The sequence below is a fragment of the Pygocentrus nattereri genome, chromosome 29, assembly GCF_015220715.1.
Source record: "Pygocentrus nattereri isolate fPygNat1 chromosome 29, fPygNat1.pri, whole genome shotgun sequence".
NCBI classification, from domain to species: domain Eukaryota; kingdom Metazoa; phylum Chordata; class Actinopteri; order Characiformes; family Serrasalmidae; genus Pygocentrus; species Pygocentrus nattereri.
In genome coordinates, this window is record NC_051239.1 from 16,559,137 (window position 1) to 16,570,635 (window position 11,499).

General features: G+C 42.7%; 1 pseudogene; it reads right to left on the minus strand.

The window, feature by feature from the left end:
• Positions 1 to 296: 296 nt before the first annotated feature.
• LOC108418623 lies at positions 297 to 2,922 on the minus strand (annotated as a pseudogene).
• Positions 2,923 to 11,499: the final 8,577 nt, after the last annotated feature.

Consider the following 11,499-nt stretch of genomic DNA (forward strand, 5'->3'; position numbering starts at 1 on the left):
ATCTTCCACTGCCCTTATTCATTTTATATTGTTGTTGTCCTTCGTCAGTTGTCACTGTTCTACTTCCAGTAGTCTGTGGTCACTTGTTGGTGTTTTTATGCATTCTCCTCAACAGCCCTTCATAACCTGAAACATAAACCAAAAGACCATGCATTAGACTCTCAAGCTTAAAAATCTGGCAATTTTTTATCTTAATCATTATTTCCAGTTTACTTACAGCATGTATGCTTCCTCAATTGTCACCAGATATTTTAGGTTTACGGCTTCTTCTTCTAGCCTCCCTGGATAACCTATTCCTAGTTCTGGATGGTGAGCTGAAACCACTTATGCCGCATGAACTGCTGCAAACTAGGCCTCGAGGAAGGGATCTGCTCCAAGCTCCAGCCAATCAGATTACAGCATTCTGTGCAGATTGACGGAATTGGATGACAGAGAGATGCTTAACCACGAAATTTCAGATTGTAAAGGTATACATTTAGGGTTGTCTGGCCTCAAGTGTAAATTCTCCTAACTATCAATTATGTGATCAATTTTCCTTCCTCTGTACTTATTTAAGTCAAAAGGATGCCTTGTTTACCCAGACATTCCCATTTGTCTAACCCTTAGACAGGCCATCCTTGAAGTTCCAAATCCCTTTGTCAGCGGAGGGAAGAAATCCACAAACCATCCTGAACAATAGGACACCAAGGGACCACACTGTTGCAGGATCAGCGTGATGCTTCCCTTTTGCAGAGAACTCAAGAGGATAGTAAGGAACCGTGCCTGAGAACATAAACAGAGAAAGAGCACAGCTGAGCACAATAATTCATTTAATAGCTAAGTGGCTATAGGACATGTTTCACCTTCACATCCTTCTTAGATGTGAAGCTCAACTCCTTTACCTGTGTATCTGTGATACTACATTGTCTTGATCAGGTCTCCACAGCCAAAGTCAATAAGCTTGACCTCTAAGGTGTCCATCTTGATTAGCAAGTTTTCCCCTTTGATGTCCTGATGCAGGACACCTCGCATGCTGCACTGGCTCACTGCTTCCACAGCTTGGACCATTATGGCTCGGGCCGTCTCTTCATCCATGCAATTTCCATGACTTTTCAGGAATCCTTTTAAGTCGACGCAAGGGTCAGGGTGCTCCATAATGAGGATGTATCTCTCAGGCTCATCAAACCACTCGATTAGCTGTATTATGTTCTTGCAGACAGGTGGCTGGCTCGTTATCTGCATCAGAGCCACTTCCACAGGCACAGCCTTGGACTCTACAGGCTGCAGGACAGTAGATAGTAAGATGGTGAGGAGTGAAGAACATGGCGAGAAACTCATTGGCTTGGTTTGATACCATTACGTGTCAACGTATTAAGTAGGTGCACTTACGCTTTGGAGATATCGGTCTGTTTTCCTCTTGGAGACAAATTTAATGGCCACCTGCACACAAAGAGAAAAGATATTAAGATTATTAGCGGTGAAAGTAGAGAAAGGGAAATAATGACCATTAAGGTGTCTATGAAAAACAAAATTACAAATGTGCGTCAGCCCTCTTTAGATCACTGTTCAGGGGTTTACCAATCAAACTTACTGATTATGAAGGATGCAGAGTGAACTTCATTTAGAGAATTACAGCTCTCTTAGAATGAAGTGAAATTAGTTGGTCATAGTACACAGTTGTCTGGAATTTGGACTGACCTGGCTCGGTGGCTTTGTTCTGTGTCTTTGTCGATGTCTCAGGTTGGTTCTCTGGCCCCTTCCTCTTCTTCCCTGCCGGAGCTACAGTGTCAGGAATCTTGCTTGTTCCCTCTTCAGCACTCTGGTTGTATCCCTCATCACCTCTCTTCCTCTTTCCTTGTGCAGCTTCTAAGTACAGGATGATTTTTTGAATATTGAATATTTAATGTTCTGGACCTGTTACTTTACCCACAACTTGATCCACAGCTGGACCCACCACAAGAGTGACCAGATCAGAATCATTCAGTTGTAGGACAACAAAACATCTACGATAATACTTACTGTAGAATACTTTGTTACATTCTAATTGTAGATTATCTTTAATAAAGTCGATCCTCTGAGTTTCCTCCATTTCCTCCATGTCCATCACTTTCCTCTTCTTCTCCACCACAAACACTTTTCGCTGCACATTTGCTCTTTTTGACCAATCATGTTTCCTCAGTGACAGTTTGGGGTGAGCGGACTTACCTGACTTGGTAACGTTCTTCTGTCCCTGACACCTTCTCTTGGGCTGATTCTCTGCCCTCTTGCTCTTCTTCCCTGTCAGACCTTCAGTGTGGGGAATCTTGCTTGTTCCCTCTTTGGCACTCTGGCTGCATCCCTCCTCATCTCTCTTCCTCTTTCCTCAAGAAGTTTCTAAGTACAAGATGATTGTTTAATGTTCTGGACCTGTCACTTTACCCACAACTTGACCCATGATTGAACCTGCCAACGGACCCACCAATAGAGTGACCAGATCAGAATTGTTCAGTTGTAGGAGAACAAAACATCTATGATAATATTTACTGTAGAATACAGTTACATCCTGAATGTATATATTTCTCCAAATTTCAAATGAGTTTCCTCCATTTTTTCTCTTTAGCAGTTTTCTGTTATTTTTTCTTTTTACAGTCTGTGTCCTTCACTTTGCATTTGCATTTCTCTACCACCAATATTTTTTGCTACACAATAGCTCTTTTTAACTAATCATGTCTCCTCATTGATAGCAACTAATTTTACAGTTTGCAGGTGAGTGGACTCACCTGGCTCGGCAGCTTTCTTCTGTCCTCGAGTTGTTCTCTTGGGCCGGTTCACTGCCTTCCTCTTCTTCTTTGCCAAAGCTTCAGTGTTGGGAACCTTGCTTGTTCCTTCTTCAGTGCTCTGGCTGTATCCCTCCTCTGCTCTCTTCCTCTTTTCTCGTGGAGCGTCTGAGTACAGGATGACCATTTGACTATTTAATGTTATTTCATAGAAAATGAGCTGAACATATTTGTAGTAATGATAGTTCTGTGCTGCTAGATTGCATTATATTTAATATTCATATTAAGGAATTTAGTTATATCTAAACATGCTCCATCATCTTCTGCTTCCACTAAACAAGATTATAATTCAGACAAATTAGTCTTGAGAAGCTTTGCTGTTTGTTTCTTATCGAACTGATTCTCACCTAAATGACAAAGTTTTAAGTATGGAATGTTGTGACATCACTCGTCTATTATGACATCATAATTCGTGCTCCATTTGAATGCATGTTGCCATGGTGCTAAACAACAGACAGAGTGTGTGTGTGTGTTCCCCTGTAGTTGGAACACACCCTCTGGTCCCCTTTTTTAAAAAGAGGCACCACCACCCCAGTCTGCCAATCCAGTGGTACTGCCCCCGATGTCCACGCAATGTTGAAAAGGCGTGTCAGCCAAGACAGCCCCACAACATCCAGAGCCTTGAGGAACTCAGGGCGGATCTCATCCACCCCTGGAGCCTTGCCACCAAGGAGCTTCTTAACTACCTTAGCGACTTCAGCCTCAGTAATGGACAAGCCTATTCCCATGTCCCCAGACTCAGCCTCCTCACTGGAGAACGTGTCGGTGGGATTGAGAAGGTCCTCAAAGTATTCCTTCCACCGCCCAATGACGTCTTCAGTCGAAGTCAGCAGCACACCATCTCCACTATATACAGTGCTAGTGGCACACTGCTTTCCCCTTCTGAGTCGCCTGACGGTTTGCCAGAATCTTTTCGGAGCCGACTTAAAGTCACTTTCCAAGGCCTCACCAAACTCCTCCCATACACAGATTTTTGCCTTGGCGACGACGACTGAAGCCGCAGATCGCTTGGCCTATCGATACCTGCCAGCTGCCTCTGGTGTCCCACAGGCCAACCATGCCCTTCAGGACTCCTTCAGCTTGACGTCATCTCTCACCTGGGGTGTCCACCACCGGGTTCGAGGATTACCGCCCCGACAGGCACCAACTACCTTACGGCCACAGCTACAGTCAGCCGCTTCAACAATGGAGAAGCGGAACATGGCCCATTCTGAGTCAATGTCCCCCACCTCCCCCGATATCTGGTCAAAGTTCTAACGGAGGTGTGAGTTGAAGATCAATCTGACAGGTTCTTCTGCCAGACGTTCCCAGCAAACCCTCACTATACGTTTGGGCTTGCCTGGTCTGACCGGCATCTTCCCCCACCACCCGATCCAACTCACCACCAGGTGGTGATCAGTTGACAGCTCAGCTCCTCTCTTTACCCGAGTGTCCAAAACACATGGCCGCAAGTCCGATGACACGACTACAAAGTCAATCATTGAACTGTGGCCTAGGGTGTCCTGGTGCCATGTGCATTTATGGACATCCTTGTGTTCAAACATGGTGTTTGTGATGGACAAACTGTGGTTTGCACAGAAGTCCAAAAACTGAACACCACTCGGGTTCAGATCAGAGAGGCCATTCCTCCCAATCACACCCCTCCAGGTCTCACTGTCATTGCCCACGTGAGCGTTGAAGTCCCCCAGTAGGACAATAGAGTCTCCAGGAGAAGCACTTTCAAGCACCTTTCCCAAGGACTCTAAGAAGGCTGGGTACTCTGAACTGCTGTTCGGTGCATAAGCACAGACCCGTTCCCCAAGGCGTAGGGAAGCTACCGTCTCGTCCACCGGAGAAAACCCCAACATACAGGCACCGAGTCGAGGGGCTATGAGAAAGCCCACACCTGCCCGCCACCTCTCACCATGGGCAACTCCAGAAAAGAATAAAGTCCAGCCGCTCTCAAGGAAATTGGACCCAGAGCCCAAGCTGTGCGTTGAGGTGAGCCCAACTATATCTAGCCGGTATCTCTCAACCTCGCGCACCAACTCAGGCTCCTTCCCTGCCAGTGAGGTAACGTTCCAAGTTCCAAAAACCAGTTTCAGCAACCGCGGATCAGAACGCCAAGGCCCACTCCTTCGGACACTACCCGATCCACAACGCACCGAATCCCTACTACTGCCCCTCCCATTGGTGGTGGGTCGATGGGAGAGGGGACTCATGTAACTCCTTCGGGCACCATGAGTAAATGCCCGGCCACCAGACGCTCGCTGGCGAGCCCCTCCCCCAGGCCTGGCTCCTGGGTGGGGCCCCGGTAACCCTGTTCCGGGCAGGGTACACAAGTCCTGTTTTTGTGTTTTCATAGGGGTTATTATGGATCACACTTTGTCTGACCTGTCACCTAGGACCAGTTTGCCATGGGAGACCCTACCAGGAGCTTTTGCTCCAGACAACATAGCTCCTAGGATCATTCAAGCACGCAAACCACCCCACCACGATAAGGTGGTGATCCACGGAGAGGTAATTTGTATTAAGTAAAATAAAATAAAATTTGCTGTTATAAACTGAATGTAAATCCTGTGAATAGATATTAATCAAATGAGAAAACAAATTAGACCATGAAAGAATGTGTTGTGTGTGTGAACTATCATCTCATCTAAATGCTGTTTTATGCTACATTAGTAGGGTCATTTGAAGTGACGTGTAAAACAGATAAATAAAGAGCTCAAAGTCCAGAGTTCAGCACTCCACTTTATAATATATGTGACCTAATTATTTAGCAGAGGACAGAAAACCTCAAACACAAAGATATAAGAACATCTCACTGATCCTATTTCTGTAGTCTGTGAGTAAAATGTCTCAGATGCCTGAGAACAGAGAGCAGTTAGAGACGTGTTTGTGGTCTGACTTTTATTCTAGTAAAACTGCAGTTGTGACATCAACCAAATGAGGAGCGGAAACCCAATAATATTCTTTTTAAAGTCATAATTACTGCATATTTTCTGTAAAGCTATAAAGTCATATTTATTACAAGACAGTCTTTCATTCACTACTTTTATATCCATACTGATCTTCATCTTACAGGGTCTCCTCTTGTCTTTCCTTACAATCTAAGCACAGCCATGATGCGGGTCTCACCACTTTGGTGTCTTTGCCCCAGAGAGGTGGACTGAACTTTCCCCTGGACTCTGCACTGCAGTCAGTTCTCACGCTCAGTTCTTTCCTCTGTGGTCTAAAGACTCGTATCTTCAGGTGTTACTTATTTTTACACTCATTCACACCAAAGATGTGCAAGACACCCACTTATACCCCCCGCCCATGACAGACCCTGGTGTGTGAACTTTATTCTAGTAACAGCAGACTTTGACCCAGAGAACACAACGTTCATTATTTCCATAAACTGAAAAGCCTGAAATTGTTAACTTACAATTTTGTGCATCAGTCCATGTTCCTAGTCTTCCATTGCACCCCCCCTCCCTTGGTACATTTTGGTCAGGTGTTCTTCTTTTTACCCTTAGCCAGAGGTTCTCCTCCCTGGTCTTAGATTCACTCTGTCCCGCATGTTTAGTGTTTTATATTCTCCAACACACCTGATCCAACTAATCAGCTCCAACGGTCAGATCTTCCTGAGCGGAACTGTGCAGGGTAGAGGGAAATACAGGACCAGTGGCTTAAGCTATGAGTTTATATCACTCTCTCTCACTGTCTCTCTCTCTCTCTCTCTTTGTCTCTCTCTCCCTGTGTTTCTCTCCCTCTCTCTCGCTCTGTCTCTCTCTGTGTTTCTCTCTCTTTCTCCCTCTCTCTTTCTCTCTCCCTCTCTCTCTCTATTTTTCTCTCTCCCTCTTACCCTCTCTCTCTCTCTCTCTGTGTTTCTCCGTTTCTCTCTCTCTCTTTGTCTCTCTCTCTCTGTTTCTCTCCCTCTCTATCTCTGTTTTTCTCTCTCTTTCTTTCTCTCTCCCTCTCTCTCTATTTTTCTCTCTCCCTCTCTGTTTCTCTCCCTCTCTCTCTCTCTCTGTCTTTCTCTTTCTCTCTCCCTCTCTGTCTCCCTCTCTTTCTCTCTCTATTTTTCTCTCTCCCTCTTACCCTCTCTCTCTCTCTCTGTGTTTCTCTCTTTCTCTCTCTCTCTGTGTTTCTCTCTTTCTCTCTCTCTGTGTTTCTCTCTTTCTCTCTGTTTCTCTCTCTCTCTCTCTCTCTCTCTCTCTCTCTCTCTCTCTCTCTCTCTCTCTCTCTCTCTCTCTCTCTCTCTCTCTCTCTCTCTCTCTCTGTCTCACTCTCCCTCTCTCTGTCTCTCTGTCTCTCTCTCTCTCTCTCTCTCTCCCTCTCTCTCTCTCTCTCTCTCTCTCGTGCGTGGTCTGTGAGTAAAGAGGAGGAGTTTAGGTCCTTGTTCAGTCAGTCATTACTGGGGCAGCATGGAGCTCAGTCTGCTCTCCCTGATGCTCTGTGAGTAAAGATTCTCTTCATAAGATATCTTTGTCTTTTTAAGATGTGTATATAGTGACTCTTCTGCTTTTCAGTGTAGATTTGAGAAATGAAGTCTTGTTTTTGGAGGATAGTGTATTGTGTGTAATATTTTTATTTGAGTAGCCCAAGGATCTCCATTAGAATTCTTATTCAGGATGAATGCCGTGGAGTCCATATGAGTATCTTATCCAGTATACAGGGGTGTCACTGGAGGTTTATGGATGGGGGGGCTAAGCCTTTGCTAGTGAGTTTGGGGGGCTCCCCCAGGAGGATGTTTCAGTGTGTAGTGTATCCACTGCACCTCATGGTACCATGTGAGGCTGATGCTTTGTGTTCTACTGCATGTGAACTCAGTGACCTGTAAATGTCTGTTCATCATGAACTTTCAGATCAGCAACAGCCAGGGGCGTTGCCTGGGTATGTAAAGATCCGGGGCTCTGCCCAATTAATTATATATATATATATATATATATATATATATATATATATATATATATATATATATTTATTTATTTTTTTTTTTTACAATACGTACCCTGATATATAATGTTTAACACTATAATATGGAGTTATATTTTTTTATTCAACAGATTTAAAATTTAACAAAGGGTGCACAAATTCTGCAGAATGACTGTTGGTGACCTAAAGATAGTGAGCTTTTACTAAAGGACATGTTTATTAGCTGATCAGTTGGCTCCAGTGGAAAACACACAATTTTAGGGCAGTGACCAGGGTTAAGAAACTGCTTTAAACTACCATCATAAAGTATTGTACTAAATTCTGGCTATCCACAACGTCCACCTTCTAGCTAACTAGTTAACTGCTAGTTAGCTAAATGGATTTTCATTCATTATAGCTTACAGTCCTACAATCCCAAATTATTAAACACAATTTGAAAATGAAATAGTTATTAGCTTATCAGGTACATCAGGGCATGTTGAACATTATAACTATAACTAGCTATATAAGTTTTTTTTTCTCAAACCTTCACTACCTAAGCTATCTAGGTTAACTAGCTAGATAGGTTAACTAACTAGGTTAGCTAACTAATTCCGAAGCTGACTAGTGACAAGCTGCATTTTATTAAGCACACAGTGGGTTTGATCTGTGTGTTTTGATTCGGAGACGTGTGTTTTTAACCAGCTATCAGAGCTCCACAAACAATGTCATCACAGTTTACATAGTTAACTACCGTTACCTTTCTCCTTGAAAAAACGCCGTATATCCATTTTCTTTCACCGTCAGCTTCCTGCAACCTGCTGCCAAAAATGGCTAGAGCACATGTGCGCTCCCCCACGGGGGTGGGGGTGGGCTCTCCTCCGCGCCCGCAAAACCAGCAAGCTGATTGGCTGTTTCTCCTGAAAGGCGGAACTTTATCCTTGAAGCGGCACTATGATTGGCGTTAAGAGATTTCCTATTCTCACAGCAGCATTGGCCTCCTCATTAAATAGTACAGCTGAGCGAAAAGGTTCGGGGCTACTGGATAATCATTCGGGGCTGAAGCCCCGGAAGCCCACCCCAGGCGACGCCCCTGGCAACAGCAGAAAACTGATCAGAAATGGCCATTTGGTTAGGTGGGCACGCACTAACCTTTATCAGACCTGCTTCATCAGATCTTTCAGTCTCCTTCAGCTTCTTTCTCTCCCTCTCCCAGCCTGTGTTTAGTTACATGCTGTTTTTATTAACCTCAAATTTACAAGAACTCGAGGATCAATGAGTCTAATTGGTCTTCTGTTGAGCTGCTGCCTCTCGACTCCTCAAGACCAGTATTACCTGTTATAGGAAGCACAATACAGAGCTAATAATGGTGTGATATCGAATTGAGGTGGACTAAGAAATCTAAGTAATTAGAAACTGAACTTTTATCTGTCATTATTGAATATCAACAAAAACTTCAAAGAGAGTAAACAGTCCTTTATCTACATCAGGGGTCTCACAGTAGCGGCTCTTGGGTCTGTCATTAGCCTGATTCATTCATCACACAGCAGCAGATACAGTGCATCAGAATTAAGCAATGAAAAGATTATCAAACAAATCTAAAATGTTTATCACATGTTATATGTATTTATTATACTACAATAATGTATTAATTATACTACAATACTACTAGTAATAGTACTACTACTACTACTACTGCTAATAATAATAGTAATTTATTATTATTATTATTATTATTATTGTTATTATTATTATTATTATTATTACTAGGAGTCATACCATTAGTGGTCACTGTAAGTTTATTTCAGACTTTTGTTCTTCATGTTTAAATAAAATCTGTCCGTTGCCGGTTGAGAATGTAATTGACCCTTTCTGTGCCGGCTTAACTGGACAGATCAAAAATTTTTTATTTAATAATAAAAATGGATTTATGTTGTTTGGTTTATATCCTATTGATTTTAGGTGGTGATTTTGAGAAGACACAAAAAATAACCTCATCATCAGTTATCACTGAATAATAATTTCGTTATTAAATGAAAACAGTAACAACAACATTCCGACCTGATCTGGGAATTTTGTAACCAATGAGCATCAGCAAACAAATAAGACACAGTTAATCCATCATGGAAAGTTCAATTAGATCCTCAACCAGCAGCAAACAGATGTTATTTAAAACCTGTCTGTTTTATTCTGTTTAAAGGTTCTGTTAATATTCAGTAATGACAGAAAAAAACATTTCCAGTTACATCAGATGGAGGCTCTGCACTCGGCTGGTCTTAAGAATAGAGTCCACCTTACGCCGAGACAAGAGTTCAAACTTACGGTGTCAAGAGGTTCTAGAACATTGCAGAGTAATTTAACCAGAGTGCCTTGAAACTTATATCATGTTAACCTAAATAATGACCTAGAACGTTGGAGTTCAAATTGGGCATATTTTTCAAGAAGATAAAAATTTCTCAGTTTTAATGTTTGAAATGTGGTCTTGTACTATTTCTGATTAAATACAGGGTTTAAGTGATTTGTACATCATTGCTTTCTGTTGTTATTTACATTTTGCACAATGTCTCAACTTTTTTGGAATCAGGGTTTAGTATCGTCCAAAGTTTGTTCACTGTAGTCATTCATCCAAGAGGTGATGTGCTTCTTTGGGAGCAGGATGATGTTTGTGGCTTTAAAGTAGGCAGGAATGTTGCACTGTACCAGGGAAAAAGGTGTCAGCTGGCTGACACACACTTTCAGGACCAGACATGGAATACTATTTAGGCCTATTGCCTTCCAAGTTGAGACCCTCTTCGGTGCTCTCCTCACCTTATCTATAGTTAGTGTGCTGGCTCTGTGGAGTGGGGCAGGGCATGGTGGTTAGCCGAGCCCAAGCAGTGATAGAACAGGTGTAGAAAGTCTTCAGGTCAGCAGGGAGGGAGGTTTCTGTGGTCACTGACTTACTGACTTTGATCTTAAAGTGATTTCTTGGATTCTGTGCCATAAGTCTTGGGAATCTGAGCTGCCATCAAAGACGGCTACAATTTGTGTGTCGTACTTGTGTTTTGTAGCGCTGACACCAGTCTTTAGGTGGTGTCTGACAGCTTTAAGTTCTTCACTGTTCTACACTGTCTCTGCAGACTGCAGAGTCTGTATCACTACATAAGAAACTGTGTTATATTTTGCCCAGCGTTAAGTTGAGCATCATTCATGCCCAGTTTAAGGTAAAAAATGAGAGTTTAGTTTAATGTGTGTGTGTGTGTGTGTGTGTGTGTGTGTGTGTGTGTGTGTGTGTGTGTGTGTGTGTGTAATAGCAGTTTATACTTCACCATAATGCAGCATGTTCACTGTTTCTCTCCTACTTTAGTGCTGGTTGTGCTCATCCACTGTGGACAAACTCAAGGTGAATCATTACATGAAGATCTACTGGATTAGTTCATTAGCTCTCATGTACACCTGCATGCACTCCTTATTCTTCACATTTAATACACAAGTAATATACATTTACATGTACAGCATTTAGCAGACGTTCTTATCCAGAGCGACTTACAAGAAGTGCTTTGTCAATCTAGAGAAAGTATCTTTGCTAGTTACCAATAGCTTAGAGAAAAAGACAGACCTGAGCTCAGATACTGCTAGAAACAAATGTCACTGCAGACACCAAGAGAAAAAGAAAGTTGAACAGAGAGAACAAAGAGAGTTGAACGCAGAACTCTGTGCCATTCAATGCAATACAATAACAATAAGATACAATACAATAAATAAAATAAGTGCAGCTTATAGTTCAATGCTCATTTAAGTGCTGTGTAAAAAGATGAGTCTTTAGTCTGTGTTTGAAGACAGCAAG